Source organism: Saimiri boliviensis, chromosome 2, assembly GCF_048565385.1.
Source record: "Saimiri boliviensis isolate mSaiBol1 chromosome 2, mSaiBol1.pri, whole genome shotgun sequence".
Lineage (NCBI taxonomy): Eukaryota > Metazoa > Chordata > Mammalia > Primates > Cebidae > Saimiri > Saimiri boliviensis.
Window position 1 is genome coordinate 21,677,332 of NC_133450.1, and position 23,411 is coordinate 21,700,742.

Consider the following 23,411-nt stretch of genomic DNA (forward strand, 5'->3'; position numbering starts at 1 on the left):
GGCATTTGCCCACTTACATTTAAGCTTAATATTGCTGTGTATGAATTTGATCCTGCCATTTTGATGCTAGCTGGTTGTTTTGCCCATGAGTTGGGCATTAGTTGCCCATTAGTTGTTTTGCCCATTAGATGTATTTTCTTCATTGTGTCTATGCTCTTTATCATTTGGTACGTTTTTGGAGTGGCTGGTACTGGTTGTTTCCTTCTATGTTTAGTGCTTTTTTCAGTAGCTCTTATAAGGCAGGCCTGGTGGTGACAAAATCTCTCAGCAGTTACTTGTTCCTAAAGGATTTTATTTCTCCTTTGCTTATGAAGCTTAGTTTGGCTGGATATTAAACTCTAGGTTGAAAGTTCTTTTCTTTACGGATGTTGAATATTGGCCCCCACTCTCTTCTGGCTTTTAGGGTTTCTTCCAAGAGATCCGCTATGAGTCTGATGGGCTTCCCTTTGTGGGTAACCTGACCTTTCTTTCTGGCTGCCCTTAGCATTTTTTTCTTCATTTCAACCCTGGTGAATCTGATGATTATGTGCCTTGGAGTTGCTCTTCTCTGAGAATACCTTTGTGGTGTTCTCTGTATCTCCTGGACTTGAATATTGGCCTGCCTTGCTAGGTTGGGGAAGTTCTCCTGGATAATACCTTGAAGAATGTTTTCCAGCTTGGATTCATTCTCTCCCTCACATTCAGGTACACCTATCAAATGTAGATTAGGTCTTTTCACATAATCCCTTATTTCTTGGAGGCTTTGTTCATTTCTTTTAACTTTTTTCTCTAATCTTGCCTTCTCATTTTATATCATTGAGTTGATCTTCAATCTCTGATATCCTTTCTTCTGCTTTGTCAATTTGGCTATTGAAACTTGCATATGCCTCACGAAGTTCTCATGTTGTGTTTTTCAGCCATATCAAGTCATTTATAGTCTTCTCTAAGCTATTTATTCTCGTAGCATTTCATCTAACCTTTTTTCCAGGTCCTTAGTTTCTTTGCACTGGGTTAGAACATGTTGTTTTAGCTCAGAGAAGTTTGTTATTACCCACCTTCTGAAGCCTGTTTCTGTCAATTCATCAGACTGATTCTTTCATCCAACTTTGTTCCCTTGCTGGTGAGGAGTTGTGATCCTTTGGAGGAGGAGAGGCATTCTTGTTTTGGTTGTTTTCATCCTTTTTGCACTGGTTTCTTCCCATCTTTGTGGATTCATCTACCTATGATCTTTGTACTTGGTGACTTTTGGTTGGGGTCTCTGAGTGGATGTCCTTTTTGTTGATGATGAAGTTATTTCTGTTTTTTAGTTCTCCTTCTAACAGTTAGGGCCCCCTGCTGTAGGACTGCTGAGGTTCACTCCAGAGCCTGCTTGCCTGGGGATCACCTACAGTGGCTGCAGAACAATAAGGGTTGCTACTGGTTTCTTCTTCAGTTATCTTTATTCCAGGAGGATATCCACCAGATGTCAGCCTGAGCTCTTCTTTATGAGATGTCTCTTTGTATATTTGGGGTCAGGGAGCTGCTTGAGGAGACAGTCTGTCCCTTATAGGAACTCAAGTACTGAGCTGGGAGCTTTGTTGTTCTGTTCAGAGCTGCTGGGCAGATATGTTTAAGTCTGATGTAGCAGAACTCATAACCACCTTTTTTTCCCAGGTGCTCTGTCCTGGGAAGGTGGGGCTTCATTTATAAGTTTCTGATGTGCTGTTGCCTTTTATAGGAGTTGCCCTGTCCAGCAAAGAGGGAGTCTAGACACAGTCTGACAGGAGAGGCATTGCTGAGCTGCCATGGGCTCTGCCCAGCTGCTGTGTAAACTTCCTTGCAGTTTTGTCTATAGAGGTACAGTTAGAACTGCCTTGGTAATGGCAGTCTGTCTCAGTAATGGTGGACTGCCTTTGTAATGGCAGACTGCCTCAGTAGTGGTGGACTGCCTCAGTATTGACTGATGCCTTTCCCCCACAGAGCTGGACCATCCCTGCTCCATCTGTGCTTGCTGTGATACTCTCAATCCAGAGCATTTCAGATTGCTGGCCTTTGCAAGAGTGGGACCCACCAAGCCAGATCATCAGACTGCCTGTTTCGGCTCCCGCTTTTTCAGGTGAATGGGTGGCTCTGTCTCCCAGGCATTTGAGATGCCAATTGAAATGGCCACCCAGATTTGTGTGAGTTTTGTGCAGAGACCCACGATGCCAGCTGAAACAGCTGTGCTGGAAACTTGTGGCACTTTTCAGCCTGGGAATCTCCTGGTTTGTGGGCAGTAAAAACTCATTTGGAAATGCAGTGATCACTCACCCTCTGCATTGTTCTCACTGGGAACTGCACTCCAGAGCTGTTCCTACTTGGCTATCTTGGATCTCTCTTTCTTATTTATTTATTTATTTATTTATTTATTTATTTATTTATTTATTTGAGACAGAGTCTCCCTCTGTCACCCGGACTGAAGTGCAGTGGCATGATCTTGGCTCACTGCAATCTCTACCTCCCAGGTTCAAGCAATTCTCCTGCCTCAGCCTCCCTAGTAACTGGGACGACAGGTACCTGCCACCACACCAGGCTAATTTTTGTATTTTTAGTACAAAAAAAATGGGGTTCCACCATCTAGTTGGCCAGTCTAGTCTTGAACTCCTGACCTTGTGATTGTCCACCCTGGGCTTCCAAAGTACTGGAATTACATGCAAGAGCCACCGCACACAGCCAACACTCATTTTTTTTATTTCAAAAAACAACAACAACAACAACAACAAGGAAAGTGAAGAGTAATGCATAATAAGAGAAACTTTATAAAGATTCTAAATTAAGGCAATCCCCTCTTTACTGAGAACAATTGTGTGGCAGGGACAACTTCAAAGAAAACCAAAGTTAACATCTTTCTGCATTTCTCCTAATAATAAATTATTTGACATATTAGTTCCACATAAGAAGCAATTTTATATCCTGCCTTTTCTTGCCTAACTAGCATTTTCCACATCATTAAATATTCATCTTAAATATCATTTAAATGACTGCACAATATTCCCTACTATACACACACCATAATTTACTCAACATTTTCCCTTTTGATGGATGCTTAGGTTATTTTCAATGCCTTATTATTATAAGCAGTAGTTCAATAAATATTATGTAGCATAAATCTTCATATATATTGCTGATTATTTCATTATACTAGATTCCTAGAAGAGGAATTACTAGGTAAAACAATATGTATAACTTTGAGGCTGATAAAATAGATTGATACATTGCTTTTCTGACAGTTACACTAATTTTCCCCTCTTAGCAGTGGCAAGAGAGAGCCAACTGCTATATCTTTACTGGTATTCAGAATTTTGCATCTTATTTTATTATTTGATAGTTGAAAGTATTGTTTCTGCAGCATTTTTAATCACAAGTAAAGCTATATATATATATATATATATATATATATGTAGCCATTTATTTATATTTTCTCTTTTATGGTTTGTTTCATATTCTTTCCCATTTCTTTATTATTTCCTGCTCTATCAGTCTCTATGAACTTTGTATGTGTTCATAATATTAACATTTTATTAATTATATCTATTAAAATCACTTGTCTCACTTTTTAAAATAATTTTCCATCATTTTTGCAATCAGAAATGTTTACATTTTTACATAGTAAAATATCTTATGTTAAATTAACTATTTTTATGTCTTTGTGTTTAAACTGTCATTTGCCATGCAGGGTCATATATATAGTCACCTATATTTTGTCTATTTTTTTCTTAATGGCTTGATAATTATTTATTTATTTCACATGTAATTATTTAAACTATCCTTGGCAGATAAACTTTAAGTTGGTCCTTGTGATCTCTATCTCCGGATGGGAACCCTCCCTGGCTGCCAGTCTGGTTGCAGCCAGGGAACACAGCTACGCCATGCTCAGAATCCTAACCTATGAAACTGTGAGATAGAAAGGTTGTTTAAGCCTCTAAATTTGTGGCAAATTATTACACGGTGTAGAAAAGTAACACAGGTTTTGATGCCAGCAATGGGGTGCTTATATAACTAATACCTAAAAATTTGGGAATATACTTAGAACTGAGCATTGGGCAGAGGCTGAAAAAGTTTTGAGCAGTTTAATAGAGAAAGCCTAAATGGTATTGAACAGACTATTTGTAAAACATCTGGACCTGTTAGTAAAAATGCTGCCAGTGAGGGCTCAGAAAGCAAAAATAAGACACTGAAAGCTGAAGAAAAGTGGATCATATTTGTGTAGTGGCAGAACATTGAAACCTTTGGGGTTCCATGCAAATTCAAATAGTGCCTCAGCATGGTCTCTGCACAGCTTCCTCTGCCAGTCCAAAGGTCTCTGGGGGTCGTGGAACTCTCCTGTAACTAAGATCTCAGGGGCAGCAGCAGAAATGTGGTGTCTTGAGGTTCCTTCAGTCACCTCTTTTTTTGGGCCTGGGTTCTGGTCTGAAAGCTGGTCCCAGCACCCAGCGATGTTAAGTAGGCAGCCCTGCTTCTTCCTTCTTCAACCACAGTGTCTTCTATCACCTCTCTATTGAATTTCAGTGTTCCCTCTCAAAAGATCTGTTTGAATTATGTTTTACTCAATACACTGGTTCCTCAGGGAAAAGTAGCATCCCAGCTGCATCTAATCAACTATCCTGAACCTCTCCATAATGTATTTTGTTGTAAAATATAAAATGAAGGTTCAAAATAATTTAATCTCTAATAGCTACCATGACTTCTGCAAGACATTTCAGACATCACTGGAGATGAAGAATAAATTTTGAGACAGGAAGATGAATTTAGAGCTCTCAAAATCATATTAAGCATTTGTTTGCCCTTTTATTTAAAGTTGTCCCTGCCATCTACAATTTCCTAGCAGTCAAATAGTCAAAACTATTTTTTTAAGAATCCAATTCCCTCAAGTAGCAATTATTGCTAAGATGCCTTTGAGGTATAAATGAAACATTTTAAATTCATGTAATATATTTAAGAAAATATGACATAAAGATTTAATTCAAGAGATGCTAAATCCTCTCTGATTCTAAGGAAATAAGAGATCTCTTTTAGCTGGACCGGTAAGGGAAGGCTTTATGGGAGAGGTGGCAGTTGGCTTGAATGGTGAACTAAGGTATTTATTGGTAGATAAATGAAAGAAAGGTTAAAGATTAAAGTTCTATGTAGGGCAAAGAGAACCCATGAAGCATTTGGACAACAGTGAGGAAAGAAGTTTAAATGAGACAATGTATTTCTGTAAAGAAGTAATAAATGATGGAATGAAAAAGGGTAGACTGAACCCAGAGGGTAAAGTATCTTAAATGCCATATCAAAAGCTTTGAACTTTATCCTGAAGGCAGACAATGAAATGTCAATGAAATTTGATTAACAGGAGAATTATATTATAAAATTTATATCAGTTTCTGTACTTAGTCATAACCAGTTAACCCCTTCTCAAGTCAAAGTTTGAAACTGAGAACATAATGTAATTCAGTAAACAAAAGTGATACCCATACTTTCTTTCTACAGTGTAGAAATTTATAATATTTATTACCATTATAGCTAATGGGACTAAAGGTAAGACATTCACATTTGGCGTTAGGAGGCCTGGGTCCTCAGGCTCTGAAAACGCCATAGTATCTTTTTTGACACTTCATAATCTTATCTGTTAATGAGTGATGATGGTAATATCTGCTGGACAGACCACATAGTGTTGTGGAAGAATTAAGTGATAATTGCAAACAACCTAATTTTTTCAGAGGCTTTATTCATCAAAAGAATTTTTTATGGACTAAAAAATGGATTCAGTTTAACTGACAAAAAATAAAATGAGTAAAGTTATTGAAGTCCAAGAAATATGTGCTAGTCAACAAATACCTGGTACAGAAGCAAAACAGAAAACTTGAAATGTCTGCACTCTGACTTCCACAAGAGGACAAGGTCAGGAATCCAGTTGGAATTTGACCTAGTTGAGCAGAGGGTCCAGCAACATTTGAACTATGATCTGAGCATAGACTGTTTTAATAATACTGTAATGAAAAAAGGTGCATGCAAATGAGCTGAAGAGTAATCAGATGTGGACAACTAATGGTTCAGCTACTGCCCTCTAGGGGAAAAAATGGGTGCAATGCTACAAGAAAGCAAAAACCTCAGGGATCAAAGTGAGTGAGTCAACATAAACCCCAAAGAAATGATTTATGGCACAACCCCAAAATGAGATACCATGAAATATTATTGTGAACACGAAGAAAGTCATTGATATTAATTACTATGTTATTAAACAAACATGAACAGCATCACACACACACACACACGCACACACACACACATATATACATACACAGGAAGAAAAGAGAAACAAAATATGCACCCAGATATTGATTTTTTTTTTAAGAATCTTGATGAAAGTTATCTCTGGATGTTAAAATTTAAGGTTGTTTATTTGTATTTTGTTGGCAATTCCTCTAAATTGGAAAGGTGTTATATATATAAAATAATGATTTCTCACTGAATAATATAATACATATTAAAGCCCTATATAAGTGGTAAAGTACTAGTCAGATGAGTTATATTATTAATTATGATTAATAATTTTTCTATCCAGCTACTTCAATGATTTCAACATAAATCATATCAGTGGGAAGCAGTTCACATAGCCTTGGGCACAAAGAACTTGGGGTCAAATCTTAGCTTCCTTTCTTGGTAGCTGAAAGACCTTGGGCAAACTAATTAACCTTGGTATGTCTTCGATATTTTAAAAGTAAGATACATGTAATGATACCTGCATCAAAGAATTATTCTGAGTATTAAATAAATTGGCAAGAGTATAATGCTTTCAAAAGGTAAAAATAATGACTCAATACAGGTTAGCCACACTTATGATCACTGATCTATACATTCAGCAAAGATTTACTGAGTTCCTATTCAGTGTCAGAGAAGTTCTTGCCTCAAGGATTCACAGCTTGTGGATAACATTGCTGAGGAAGTTCTGTAGTATGCATAATACAGTAAATCTAGGTCCATAACAATTGAATGAATAACTTCAAGGAGTGATAAAGCATATATGTGATCCTAAGATTGCAAGCAAGGGGGCACGCACCTACGCTTAGGAAAGTATAGAATCTTTCCAGTGGAGGTGACACCTGAGCTCAGTCTTAAAGTAGGTGCTTAAAAGGCAAAGGAGGAGAAGAGCACCCAAGGAGAGAAAAGGGTGGAGTCAAAACCAGATACATTTTAAAAGTTTTGTCATATTTGGGGAACCAGAAGTAGTTTCACAGGGATAGAAGAGTGCTAAGAATACATTATTATTCAAGCATAAGCACCCCCTTGCTTTACAGCAAACACATGTAAGATTATGAAATGCAACTGAATGATTCAAATATAATCAAGTTGATTTGGTACAAAGACATACAAGGAAGTACCATTTCAAAATTAAATCCATAACTTTAGCAGCAAAATCTTAGGATGGATCAGAGATTTTAAAACGCATTTCACATATATAATTAAGAGAAATAACTTGATTTTGGCAGTAAACCAAAGGTGATTTTCCCTGCACTCACTATCACTTTTTAGTATTTCTCTGATGACACTGTCACATAATAATATTAATACTGGTGATATATGATACCTCCTCTGCTCACCCAGTTGGCCCCTGAGAGAACACACAAAGTAAACATGAGAATGTTTAAAATCAATATTTGCTTTGGCTTTAAAAAGAAACAAAATTCAACATAAAGTTCGATCATCTTGAGTGGTCACTGGCATTTTCTATTAGCTCTTAGTTTTTATAACAAGAGGGAAGTTTTGGACACAAAGGATATACCAAGTCAAATAATTTTTGTAAGTCAAATATTAACTATTCCACAAAGAAACTAAACCAATGGATGAGGATAAACCACCATCAGCTGCCATCACTTAATCAAGTGTGATATCCTAGCCATGCCAGAGGGGAAAAAGGGGAAAAATTTACTTTGTTTGCTTTCAGCAATGAGTGTCCTACATTGGAGTAACCCAAGCAATGAGGATCAGCATACTTAGCAGACAGAAGAAATGGTCTAATCTGAGAACTAGAGAAACAAGATCCAAAAAAAAAAGGTAGCAGAAGACAAGAAATGGATCAATTCCTGGACACTTGCACCCTCCGAAGCCTAAACCAGGAAGAATTTGAAACCCTGAATAGACCAATAACAAGGGCTGAAGTGGAGGCAGCAATTGATAGCCTACCAACCAAAAAAATCCCAGGTCCAGATGGGTTCAGAGCCGAATTCTACCAGATGTACAAAAAGGAATTGGTACCACTCCCTCTGAAACTATTTCAAACAATCCAAGAACGAGTTCATGTCCTTTGCAAGGACATGGATGAAGCCAGAAGCCATAATTCTCAGCAAACAAACACAGGAACATAAGTGGGAGTTAAACCATGAGAACAGATGGACACAGATCATCACACGCCAGGGCCTGTTGCAGGGTGAGGAGCAAGGGGAGGGAGAACATTAGGACAAATACCTAATGCATGTGGTGCTTAAAACCTAGATGAAGGGTTGATGGGTGCAGCAAACCACCATGGCACATGTATACCTATGAAACAAACCTGCACGTTCTGCACATATATCCCAAAACTTAAAGTTAAAAAACAAAACAAAACAAAACAAAACAAAAAAAAACCTACTTTGAATTTGGATACAATCTATGCAAAGCAAATTGTCTAGACTGTGTTCCAGAGACGGGAGTCATGAATTTGGGCAGCTCAGTTACTAATTCATTGTCTCACCTTGAATAGGTCCTCTTCACCTCTCTAAACTTCAGTTCCTTCATCTGTAAACCATCTTCTGAGTTAAATTACTCCATTTGACATCCATAGACTTTCCAGAAACCTTAACAGTCTTTGAGAGCCTGACTCAGACTCCCAAAGCCACAGACATGAGCATTTTGAGAGAAGAAACAAAAACAAATCATCTCAGGTCTCCATTATTCCAATGGAAACAGCCCAGAACAGTAAGCCTCCTGGTCCAATTACATCCAGCAGGATGTTTCCTGCTTAAGTCAGTACCTGCTAATCACATGGCTGAGCTGTCACACAAAGAGATGAATGTGGAAAATAGCCTTCTGGGGAAAAGGCCAAAAATTCTCTTCCTAGCCAAAGAAATCAAAAGAAATGTTTGTCTCATTCACCTTCACTGGCCCTATTGGGAAAGAACTGTTTCAAGCTCAGGAAGCAAGTCTATCTTCATCAATGTGTGTTCTTAAAGGCATTCTATGGCTTATGAAAAGGGCCTCTAAGAATCTAGGGACACCAACAACTCAAAGAGATAGCTCTTGCTCAATCCATCACTGCTCTTTATGACTGAACTTAAGTAAAACATTTCCCTGACCAACATCCTCACTTGTGTCACATAACCCTGTTCTGTACTCCCAGAATCCAGAAGTAAAAATCTTTATCACAGTACTAATCACTTATGAATTTCTTGAATGTCTGCTATCCAGGTTACATACCTTGAGTCTAGGGAATGTGTCTATCTTGTTCTTTATTGCATTTCCTAACAGAGTGCCTAACAGAGAGTTCAAAGAATACATTGAATAATTAAACCAGATATCTACCTGTCTACTCTATTGAATTGTAAGTTTTCTGTGGATAAGGTGTGTTTATTTTCATATTACTACTACCTAAAGTAGATGCTGGCTCACAGTTAAGATTGATTTATTGAATGACAAAATGATCCTTGAAGAGATAGAAGCACACTCACCACATTCTACCTCCCATTTTCTGGGAGGTGAAAAGATTTCCCTAATTTCACTTCATTAGTTCAATATGTAGATGTCCATTCATGCTACTTGGTCATGGAAGCCTTTGCCACACACATATACCAGGTTAGAAAAACTCAGACACTATGTTTCACAGAGTTGCTAGGTAAATGGACATTTTCAGTCTGGAACATTGGAACCCAAGTTCTTCTAATTTGTAGGTCTGCTTTAAATTTTTATGATTTAATCCTCTCCTACATCCTATATCCTATATCCTCTAACGACCTTCCTTACATCTTCTCATGTAGCAAAGTGGCAATGCCCTGAAATTCAAAAATCTCAAGTTCTAATCCCAAATGTGCTATCACCTCTGTTAACTTTGCCTGTCATTCAGTCTCACTGGGACTTAGTGCACTAATCTGTAAAATAAACGAATTAAGTAGCATATCTTCAAGATTTTTTCCAAGAAATATAAAATGTGAAACTCTAACATACATCAAGCCCATGACCAAATGAATATAATTAACCAACTGTTTTGGATCTCTCCACTTCCTACTTCTTCCCTGTATGATCACCTGTTCAAGACAAAGAACTGAATGTGTTGGGTTATTATTGGAGCCTTGGGCCCAAATGATCTGTCAATGTGCTTTTCTGTTTCTTGGAGAGCTCCTTTCCTATATAGTCTTACCAGAACAGTTTGTGGTGTTATAAATGAAGTCTCTAGATTCACAATGTGTACAGTGTCAGTTAAGAAATATTCAGCTCTTAAAGCTACATTCTGAGCTCTGTTGACTTCTCCTGCCGTCCAAGCCAAATATCACCCTGGTTACCTCAGAAGATTTCCCACTTCTTGCCAATAAGATTTTCTTCTGAACTGTGTGGTCTCTGGTCTGCTTCTACTTAAGTCAAGGGCATGACTTCTATGAATTCCTTTGAGATTCACTGGTCATTTTTCTGTAATATATATCCAAGTGATATATTGAAAGTACATGTCATCTTCCAGAGCCATATAGCAGACCTCAGCTGAAATGAGCAACAGAACAGTATCCCAAGTGGCTCATTTTTACCTTCTATTGTGAAGTCACCACCTCTGTGGTACAAAAGCCACCTATTCAATTTCAGATCCTAATAATTGTGGAAAAAAATCTATTCAAGACAATCATTGGCAAGACCACTGCACTGTGACTCAAAACATAGACTGAAAATAAGTATATTTTCAGTTAAACAGAGGCTGGTGTTCACCTGCCTCCTTTCTTGTGGGGATACACACACACACACACACACACACACACACACACACACACACTTCAGCATTCAGTGCATCCACAAGAGAAGGAAAGTGGTTTTGAATTTTAGTTTAAAACATGGATGGAAAGATTGCTTATCAATTCTATAGCCTTTAGATGAGGAATTGAGGTGAATGTTTTTTTCCAGCATGAATATGTCTTCAAATATGCTCATCTCAGCAAGCAGAAATGTGAGTTACATGTTGAAAGATTGAAGGGTAACTTCTAACAGCAATATGGGTTATTGACTCAGTTCTAAAGTTGAAGGGAAAGTACCAAATCTTGGATGGTTCAATATTTTATAAGTGATTCAGAAAACTAATTTCAATGCATGGACCAAGAACAGCCAGTGGGACAGTTGGGTCCCTTGCAGTAACAACTTCTTCATTCTGTTTGGGATTAGAATGAATAATTTGTGATAATGCCCATTATTGACCACTCATCTAAAATAGGGCTGCTTCTTTTTTTTTTCAAAGGATGGGTCTTACTCTGTCACCCAGGCTGAAGTGCAGTGCAATCATGACTCACTGCAGCCTCAAACTCTTGGGCTCAAGTGATCGCCGCCTCAGCCTCCTGAGTAGCTAGGACTATTCATGCCACACTCCCAGCTAATTTTTTATTTTATTTTTTATTTGTAGAAATGAGATCTTCCTATGTTGCCCGGGCTGATCTTGAATTCCTTAAGCAATCCTCCTACCTCTACCTCTCAAAGTGCTAGGATTGCAGGTGTGAGCCACCTCACCCAGCCTAAAATAGGGCTTCTTACATTTTAATGTATAAATGATTCACGTAGGTCCCTGGTAACATTGAATATTCTGACTCTGTACTCTTCAGTAGGGCTTGAGATTCTGTACTTCTAACAAGATCCCAGGTGACGTGGATGTTGCTGTAGCACAGATCACACTTGAGCAGCAGACTTCCAACAGACCAATCGTGCCTCTAATGCCAATTATGATTTTGTTTCTGTCTTAAAGTGACAGGAAGTGGAAAAGATTTGGTAGACATAAAGGCTTTTGTTCTCTGAAAGCAGATGCCATATATTTATTTTATAATCACTTCCTATCCTTCTTTGCTTACAATTATCAGAACATTATTTGGAAGATAAATCATGGGCCCCCGAAGTTATATAGTCAAAATACATAGTGAAAATATTAAAGGACTGAAACATATTTAAAATCACAAAACCTCAGAGCAGGAAAGGCCTTCAATGTTGATCTAATAAAATCCTAATTGCCCTGGGTGGGGCTCCCAGAATGAAGGAAATTTGACCAAACACTGTCTTGTCAGAGAATAGCTAAGACTAGAGCCCAGCTTTTCTCACACCTACAAATGTAAGCTTGATTTACTTAGAGTTTATTATTATTATGATAGAAAGGAAACCACAGTAACAATGCATTTGTCTTTCCAGCATTTTTCATTAACTACAACTATATTTTGTCAGCATTTCTTGAGATATGATAATAATAAACATACATATTCTCATTTTATAAACTGAGGAAATTGAGATGGTAACAGAATAAGCAAATAACTTGACTGAGGAGACACATACACACACACACACAAACACACACACACACAGAGTGAGAAAGAGAGAGAGAGAGGGGAGAGAGAGAGAGAGAGAGAGAGAGAGAGAAATAACACGGGCGAAGCTACAACAGGATTTTCTCAAATGGCATTCTGATCTGTCATTAAGCCAAGTTATCTTCTCCTAGCTTTTTGTTTTATGTAAACAAAATGTGGCTAATAAAACAATGTGTTTTATTTTTGTGATTTTTTTTTCTTTGTTTTCTTCCTTGCTGAGTTTGGCCAGTATGCAAGCATTGATCTTCTTCTCATATGGTGCTATATTGTCTTTTTTGTTTTCATCAAAACAATTAGTTACAGCTCAGAAGATGTAATTCTACCAGCACATCACAGAAAATCCTGTTTTCTGCCTTCCTTAATGAAGTCAGGAATCATGGGAAATGGAGACACCAGGGGAGAGAATATGTTGTAAAGCATAATTGCTTTCAAGAAGAAAGACCTTCCCCAGCGAATCCGTTTTGGATTAAATGCTGTAGAATTTGTCTTTCTTTTTTTAATTTCCTGGCCCTTCTATAAGGATATTTTCTGCAATACCCAAACCTTCTGCAAGTTTTGTCTGCTTTCAGGGTCGTTAATGTAGAACATGGACTAAGATCAAGAATGAATTTTCAGCCTTTTGCCCTTTGTCCCAAGAATGCTTTTCAAATGCCACTCCTGCCAATGTTTGCACGATGAATTAGTGGTGTTATCTCTAGATTGTCCCCACTCCACTTTGATGCCCATCCACCCACCTCCAAATCCTGCTCAAAGCTTCAGCTTTTCATTTGTTCTGTAGTCCCTGGCTCCCCTGGACATCCATCTTTGAGTATGCCTTTCTTGTTTCTACCATGAGACCTCTGCCTTTTCTCCTCCTTCTGCCTGGAATATTCTTTCACCTCATCCCTACCTAACCCGTTTATGCTACCTCTGTAGCAAGGGCTTCTCCAAATCCCCAGTCTAAAGTCACACCCAGCGACTCTCACTCACAGCGCTCTGCTTTCATTCTCCTCAACACATTTGTTACTAATACTTCTGTGATTCGTTTCATTTTCTTCCTCTCATAATAAGAACATAAGCTCCATGAGATCAGGAACCCTCTCAATTAGGTTTTGTTTTGGGGGGAGGGGGGTCGTTTGTTTGTTGCTTTTGTTTTTTGAGACGTAGTCTTGCTCTGTCGCCCAGGCTGAAGTGTAGTGGTGCCATCTTGGCTCACTGCAACCTCCAGCTCCTAGGTTCAAACAATTCTCCTGCCTCAGCCTTCTGAGTAGCTGGAATTACAGGTGCCCACCACCATGCCCAGCTAATTTTTAAATTTTTAGTAGAGATAGGGTTTTGTCATGTTGGCCAGGCTGGTCTCAAACTCCTGACATCAGGCAATCCACTTGCCTCGACCTCCCAAAGTATTGGGATTACAGGTGAGAGCCACTGTGCCAGGCCCCTTTCAACTAGGTTTTAACACTAGTTGGCACACAGTAGGTGCAAAATAAATGTTGGCAGACTGAATGAATGAGTAGACTAAATCAATCACAAGGTATATATCAAAATTCACAGAATCTTCGAGCAGCTAAAAAACTAAAAGGTGATCAAATCTAACTACTTAATTTCCAGAAGTATAAAATGAACTCCACAGAGAGAACAATGCCATTTTCAAGAAGGATTTCAGAAGCCACAGCAGGGGAAAGATGCCTTTGTTATTTCTTTCAGCAACTGTTAGGTGCCAGGCATTAACCTGATTCTTGGGAATCAAACGATGGTGAGATACAGGCATGGTCTTTGTCATCATGGCAGTTAGGCTGAAATGTAGGGGATGAGAGAGAGGAGGAATCAAGTTTTGGTTATCTTGGGGGGAATAATGGTCCCCTCAACCCATGAACTAATAAAAAGCTCCCTAGTTTCAGAGACAAGGAAAGCTGTATAACTGTCTAAGACACAGCAGAATGTAAGAATAAGGAAAATAGGTGGTGCCAATTATGAAACCTGTGTCAGAGTTCCATTGATCTGTTTGTTACTCTGGAAAAACTAAAAGCTATCAAAATATAAACGAAAATGAAAATGGACTCCCAGTGCCATCTCTTGGTGACATCTCCCCCTACCATGGTTGAGTGGGCTTCTTCCACTCAGGGACCTAATACAGACAGTCATGACTGCCCCAGAATTCATAAGGGCCAGATTTAAAAAAGAAAAAAAAACCCTATCTGTAAGATAAACATCTTAGACTAGGATTTTATTCTTTTGAAAATGATTATTGAGGAGTTCCTAGGAAAAGGAAGATAAGCCAAAGTGTGTCAGAGAAAGTTTTATCATTAAGAAAGTGCAGCAAAGTCTCAGTCAGCACTATTGAAGTGGCAAATTTCTAGAGACTCATGTATAAAAAGTATTATGCAACAGATAATTATACTCTAGTGGATGCAACTTAATAATAACATAATTAGTGGCAGGAAAATAAAACATATTTCTCACAAGCATTAAAATCTGCCAAATTAAACAAATTCTGCTCATTGGTACATATTGTGAGCTTAATCAAAACATAGTCTTGACTTTGGTCCCCAAAGAAAGTCACAAGCATGGCCTCTTAATTATTATCAATGATTCAGGGGGATAAAATGAGCAGGTTTGGCTGCAAACGTACCAAAAATCATATATTTATAATAAATTTAAAGCCTGATGGTTAATCTAGATTATTCTGGACAAATGTACTTGGCTTTTCTGAGGCTATAAATGGAGGGGGAAAAAGAACATTAGTATGTTTTGGTTATTCAAATCTCAAGAGAATTTCTTTTTCCTATTGAAGTGTTGACAATGTTTCATCCACCCTATAAATTTAAGAGCCATTGGCCTTGGTTTAAGGAGCAACCAATCCAAAATAAACAAAAATGAACAGTTTCTCCTCTCTAGCTGTGTCTGGATAGTACCAAATTGACTATCAGCTTCAAAAATAATCAGTCAATTAAATGAACAAGTCAAGTTGCTGTTAGTCCTCAGACAAAGAAATGAAGATTGAGCAAATCTTTCTACTTTTCCACTAATGTTGTTAGATCAAGTGCACAATTTTTATAGCATCTATCAATATCAAAGTCCTGAATCACAGCACTGCAGTTCAACTCAGGATAGAATATTTGATTCTTTGTGTTCAGAGAAGTCTTCTCTATACCATGTAAATGAAGCTCATTGGCCTGCCTGCCATTTACTCCGTGGCATGGCTCATTTTCTATAAAGGACCAGATAAGCAAGTATTTTATACTTTGAAGGCCATATATGATCTCTGCTAAATATTCTTCTTTGTTTTACATAGTTGCTTAAAAGTAAAAATCTATTTTTAGCCCACGGGCCATACGAATACAACCACAGGCCAGAGTTTGCCTGTGGTTATACCCCTGACTTATACCCAGCATCAAAGTATATTAGGTATGCACAGTCCAAATAAAGAGTAGAGGCAATAAGTTTTTCTTTTCTTTTTAAAGACCTACTGTTGCTTGTAGGGTAATTTTACTTTGTTATTATAGCAGGATTTTTTAAAATACATTATACAAATGTCTTTTCAGTCCTCCATTATTAGTTGAAGTAGCACTAGCTGATAAAATAAATGAATACAAAAATCTCAGGGGGTTACACAACACAAATTTATTTCCCCCTGCATAGAAGAATGAGCAGGAATTGTCTAAGTCATACAGTTGTGCAGAAACCCGGGCTGACAAAGGATTAACTGTATTAATACAGGATTAACTAGTGTGAACCCTGAGGCCACCACAGATGCTAACATCCAGGTAGCGGACAGAGAAAGCATACCCATGTATTAACCACGTCAACCTGGAATTGATAGATGATATTTCGTTCATATTTCACTGCTTAGAACCAGTCCCATGGACACACTTACAAGCATGTCACACTTACAAGGGTAAGTGGAAAATATCAATGTAGGCTGAGCATCCAGAGAATGCTCTGTGCTGTAGAAGGTGAACACAAATCTAGAGTTCCCTGCCCCATCTGGAACTCCTAAGTGTTTCCAAGTGTCCTTAGGACCTTTGCCCAACAGCAAATTATAGCCAAGGCATTCATATTAATTGCCCCCATGCCAAGAATAAGAGAGCCATTGCTTAATTTTTGTTGTATCAAACTGACTTCCATAGATCCACAATTAAACAATATTTCTGAGCCAAAACTTCAAATAAGAGAAAAGGGTTTCCTGAAAACTCAAAAAGCTGGATTTTTAAGGTAATCCAAAGCAAGCATCAAAGTGTGGCTACATAGTAACTACAGAAAAGGAAGGAAATGGGACATGACATAAAGAAAGTTCCTCCCCATAAATAAAGGGAAGAGCTCTTTGTAGCTTGAGACACAAGGAAGGGGGAAAGGGGAGTAGGTGGAGAAACAGATTTAGAAGGAACAAGACAAGGATTCAATACTACTTCTGTGTTCAGCAGGCTCTACATTCCCTGGTTTTTGACTTAAAGCAAGGAGGCATGCGAATCTGAGGGCAGTCAAAGTGGAGCGAAGGAAATGTGTGGTATAACAAGACAGAGAGAAGGACTAAGACTGTTCTCCCAGGGGTGGGCAATGGCTCATGCCTGTAATTCCAGCACTTTGGGAGGCCAAAGCCAGCAGATCACCCTAGGTCAGGAGTTCAAGACCAGCCTGACCTCCATGGAGAAACCCTGTCTCTACTAAAAATACAAAAATTAGTCTGGTGTGGTGGTGCATTCCTGTAATCCCAGCTACTTGGGAGACTGAGGCAGGAGAACTGCTTAAACCAGGTGGTGGAGGTTGCAGTGAGCTGAGATAGCACCATTGCACTCCAGCCTGGGCAACAAGAGGGAAAGAAAGAAGAAAGAAAGGGAAGGAAGGGAAGGAAGGGATGGAGGGAAGGAAGGGAAGGAAGGAAGGAAGGAAGGAAGGAAGGAAGGAAGGAAGGAAGGAAGGAAGGAAGGAAGGAAGGAAGGAAGGGAAAGAAAGATGGTTCTGTTATTTCCCCACTGACCAACACCTGTGGCTTGCAACAGATCCAGGAGTTCTCAGATACTCCAATAAGAAATAAACAGAGACTAGAAATCCACTGAATTATGTCCATAGTTAGAACAAAGAAGGTGTGTGCAGTTCATGAAGATTGTCAACCTGTAGCAAATATTAGAACAAGTCATAAACCAAGTAGGAGCAGTTTCATTCCCAACAATGACCAGCACAGATCCAGAGACAACTGCACTCACCAGAGACATCTCTCCCCTCCATGATTATGGGTTTTAGCTCTTCCCAAATAGGAACAAAGAGAAAGAAAAGGGCTGGTGATATGGTCTGGTTCTGTATCACCACCCAAATCTCATCTGGAATTACAATCCCCACATATGGAGGGAAGAGATGATTGGATCACGGGGAAGGGGACGACTGGCTCATGGGACCAAATCTGATCTGGAATTATAATCCCCACATGTGGAGGGAAGGGACGTGCAATCCCCACATGTGGAGGGAAGAGATGATTGAATCACAGGGAAGGGGATGACTGGCTCATGGAACAGTTTCCACCATGCTGTTCTTGTGACAGTGAGTGAGTTCTCATGAGACCTGATGCTTTATAAGCAGTCTGGCATTCCTCTACTTGAACTTCTCTCTCTAATCGCCATGTAAAGAAGCTTCTTGCTTCCCCTTTGCCTTCTACCATGACTGTAAGTTTTCTGAGGCCTCCCCAGCCATATGGGACATTGAGTCAATTAAACCTTTTTCTATATAAATTACTCAGTCTTAGGATCACCCGAGGTCAGGAGTTCAGGACCACTCTGGCCAACATGGTGAAACCCTGACTCTACTAAAAATACCAAAATTAGCCAAATGTGGTGACACGCACCTGTAATCCCAGCTACTCAGGAGGCCGAGGCCGGAGAATCGCTTGAACCTGGGAGGCAGAGGTTGCCGTAAGCTGAGATCACACCACTGCACTCCAGCCTGGGTGACAGAGCGAAACGGTCTCTAAAAATAAAAAATAAATTACCCATTCTCAGGCAGTTCTTTATGGCAGTGTGAAAATGGACTGATTCAGATGAGTAAAAGGGAAGAAACAGAAGTCACAAATGTTGAGTTTCCCCTCAAGTGTGACGATGCTTTAAACTAAAATTGTGGCTAAAATAATAGTGCCTAAATTTGACTACAAATTCAACTAATTCAGACTGAATATACCAGAATGCCATAAAGTAAGTTGTCTGCTCTAGACAGCTTGAGAGAACTTGAGAACAAAATGGAGTTTCAAGCATAGAAAACTAAAAAGTTATATTTCTGTGCCCCTGAGTGATCATGTGTAAATGTATACCTGATACACTATGTTGATTTTTGCTAAATTGTCTTGTTCTCCCTAAAGCTGAAGGCAACATGTCTAAACACTTCTACCTATTACAATAAAGAGTACTTCAAGTGTAATCCCAGGGTGTTACATAGAGAAGAGATCTTCAAAGTAATGTTAGATTTCTAAAGTTGTTATAAATGGAAGCTTCAGATTCCCAAAATCTGTGTGCAGATCATGGATGTACCATGTGCCAGCCACATGCTGGGTATTCCTGCTAGCCAGTAAGATCCTGGGCTGCTTACTTCAACGTTGAGCCTGAGTATCCTCCTTTATAAAACAGAAATAACATACACTTCACAAAGGTTGCTGTCAATTTAATAAAGATATATATGTAATACACTTACCACAGGAACTAGCATGTGATAAATACTCAAAAAAAAATGATAGCTGGAACCAGTCTAGCCCTACATTTTTCAGATAAGGAAGTACTGGGCCAAAAATTTCAGCGGTTCATCAAAAAATAGTATCTGCTATTAAAGGAATTAATTATAATTTTCAGGTTTAAACAGGGTATTCATTTTCAGAAAATAGGTCAGAGTCCTGTACCATAATTGTTTTATTTTCATTATCAGGACTATCTTTAGGGGCAGGAAATTCAATTTGTAACTATAACTGGCAAAGAGAGGCATTTACAGTACACATATTCCATGGATATACTTCAAGCTTAAAACCAAGATAAAGATAAGGCTATAATACTATACTTGCAACAAGAGGATTTTTTTTAAAGCATGCTATTGAAATTTTCAAAGTTTACTATTAGTTACCCTAAATATGACCAAGCTAACTTTCAAAGCAAAATTAGTCCTCAGCCCTTAGTAGTGGTATGCAGTGGTAATTGCAATAGCTGACATGTTACCAAGCACCTTCTATAAAACAACACTGTGGTAAGCATTTCACCCTTCATAAGCTCATTTTATTCTTAAAATAACTCTTGAAAGATGTCCTGCTATCACTTCCATTTTAACATGAGGAATCTCTCAGAGGTAGCCAACCTAAATGTTGTTTAGAAGCCAAGATTTCAACCAGAATCTGACTTAAAGCTGGTCTTGATTTCCTTTTTGCTCAAATCCTGAGCAATTTACTCTGTACTTCCCAAGTGCAGACAATGGTAACAGTACCCTTTCTATTTCCATCAAGGTCTTGGTTTATCAAAAGCAGTGTCCTCTGCTTCAAGCTATCATGTATTCCATTTTTAATTAATATTCATTGTTGGATAAACAAAGGTGAGCTACAACTACCTCGCAGCCGTAAAATTTGTCCACGGTGATTAAGAAGTAATCATTAAGTCCATCCTTCCTGAAGAGTAGCGTGGCTACAGTGCGCAGGCTGGAAATGACAATAGAAACTGGGACCCAAGTAGTCACCTTCCCTTCAAAGGCCTCATGTTTGATCACCATTTCTTAATTGTATTGCTAGCTATGGCCTCAGTGGGGCAGCAGTGGTAATAAAAGAAACTCATAGAACTCTGACAACCTATCCTAAATTCAGAATTAGGCAATCTTTGGCAAAATCAATTTCTTTGACTCTCTGTTTCTTCATCAGCAAAACAGACCTTAAAGCACCTCTCACTTGAATGTTATGAAGCTGCAGTGTGGTAATGTTTGTGAAATGCTATGGCATCAAAAGGATGGATTGCCCCAAAACGCTGGAGAAAATACCAAACCTGTGAAGATCGGTTGCCAGACAGACATTGGTAAGGGAATGATGTTATTTCTTGGTGCAGGAATTAGTTCCAAAATAAATGGCAAAATTAAAATAAGAGACTCTCGTCTCTACATTATTTTGTACTTTACCTAGTTTTGGAGGTGTTCCTAAACACCATTTTCCTTGTTTTCAGATCCTAGACAGTTTTCCAGGGATCAAGTGCAAATAATGATAGTAGCCTTTTTTATTCCTTCAGAAACTTTGTTTTTCATTTTTTGCTTCTTCCTTATGGGAAGTTCATCACAGATGGTTGATGAACTTTTGGCAAAGATGAACTAAAGCCACTTCCTAGTAGTAAAAATCAGACCACTCTTCTCCATAGTGAATTCTCTCATCCTTCAGGACATTTCCATCTCAGCATCTTTCAAGTGCCTTACCCTCTCAGGATGAATATCAATAACTCTAGGGTTGAAGTTGAATGGAAAGAAACTAACAGAATCACAGATACTTAAAACTGGAGTCATCTTAGCTATCACCAGTCTCCTCTCTTTTAATCCACATTCAGCTAACAGTGAATTTTTAGTATATAACTAAGCCAGCAGTTAATTGCATTGATGCCTTTAACTTTATGAAATCCTCACAACAATGCCATGAGCTACTTTTATCCTCATTTTAGGGAAAAATGAAACAAAGACTAGGAGAGGTTATTTGCTTGTCAAATAATTGGGCAGTAACAATACTGTGCCTATACACAAGGTCCCTCTCTTCCAGGTGAGGAAACCAATTTGTTTTAAATTCAGACCAATAACTATGCATTATCCATAATGTCCAAAGCATATTGCCCAGATGAATTGGCCAGAAACAGATTGAAAAATCAAATAAATACTAATATAAAATGCTAAATGCCAAGGGTAACAGCCTTCAAAATAAAATTTCAATTAAATAACAAAATGAAACACTCTTTTGTTGTATATGGCTTACATTATGCTCTTGCTTCATTTGTAACAGTGAAGACTGGTGAAAAATGTTCTTCCTCAGATATTCCTAAAAGAGAATTCACCCAAAGTTGCATTTTGCTTGTTTCACTGGTAGGAAAGATGAGATAGAGAAAAGAGACTGATAAATTATTTATGAACAAGACTGCTTCACTGATCAGATCTGGTGATGAAAACTTCTTTGAAAACCCATGAGGAACATTCTTAACGGAAACTATTTGCACTTCTCTTGGGTTGTCACTTTTTTTCCCCCTGCTATTAGTTTGATTTTGGCTTCACAGTCACCGCTGTGCAGAAATGTAACAGCAAACACAATGAAAAGCCTTTCCACATGATTATTTTTGAGAGTAATAAGACATGTGTGACCTGGAAAATCAGCCCTTCCAACGTGTCAGGTAAGGAGGTAGACGATTATATTTTTAAAAGCTGCCTTTATCTGCGCATTGTGCACGAACTCAGACACAAAATTTTAGGGGCCAAGGGTGGACTTTTGCTGCCATCTACTGGTGTGTGATGGAAGAGCAACATATGCTTCTGAGCTTTCTCAAAGTAGGATGAGAGAACTGAAAGTTGGGAGATTCTTTTTATTAGGTAGAAAGTCCTTGTAGAGAGGAATTTCTACAGCCAGTCATGAGACCATATGTACCTTCTGCTAGAGAATTTTTTCATAGCAACCCTCACCTATAATCTAATGATTTTACCGATGAGAAAAGAAGCCACTTTCCCCTCATTTCTTCAACCACAGTAAGTCTGAGTATGTCTACATTCATATTCATTCTCTTGAAGATTACAACTGAGAAGGAATAGCATAACCATTGTGGTTACTCATATGAGCTTTTGTTGTCAGAACAAGCTCTGAACAATTTATACGCTGCCTGGAAATTCAGGCAAGTTATTTCACCTCTTTAAATATTATTTTTCTTAATACAGAAAATAGGGAACACTTCGGTGCCATTGTTTATCCACTTTTTCCATGTGCACTCACTGAGATGCTCAGCCTGAGGATTAAATGTGCTAATATGCACAAAGGCCGCTGCAAACACCTGACACACATAAGCTCCCAATAAAGGCCAATCATTGCCTCTAAACATCATCATCCCTAACTTCCCTTCATGTTACAGTGACTAATGATTTCAAATTTGTAATACTGAAGGAAGGAAGGTACCCAAAATGACATCATTGGATCGTAAGTTTCCATGAGAAATTAGAAATCTACTTTCTGTGCCTCAAGGAAGCCTGTAACAAGAAGAAAGGATGGTGATGCCAAAAGAGAAAGACAAGTACGTCGATCAGAAGACTTCTGCACTGAGTCTATATGAATGGTAGAATATATCTGAATTCCAGTCCAGTTATCACAGTAGACTCAAAGACGGTGAAATGATTCTATAAGACTTAGAAGTTTCAAAGAATGAATGTATGTGGAGAATATGAATCATTATGCTCAGGTTATTTCCTTTTGGTTGCACATATTTGTTTTATGAGGAGCACTTTTGATTTGGCCAGATGTGCAGATCCAGGGAAAATTGGAAATTATGTTCTCAGGAGGGAGAATGAGAAGGAAATAGAAGCAGAACCACTTTCTAATGAATTTCAACAGATGATATATGTAAGTATGTGAGATTTTTAAAGCACTTGCTTTATGATAGCTTTATAATCATCATCATTGAACAGATTTAGGAGAATAATCCTGCCATACTCGTAAGACTTCCTCCAACAGGTCCGTTATATGCCTACACTACGCTGTAGTCCGTTAAGTGTGCAACGGCAGTGAGTGTGAGAACAACAATCGTACATACCTTACTTTTTAAATGCTTCATGGCTAAAAAATGAAAACCTTCATCTGAGCTTCCAGTGACTTATAATATTTTTTGCTGGTGGAGGGTCTTGCCTCCACGTTGACGGCTGCTGACTGATAGG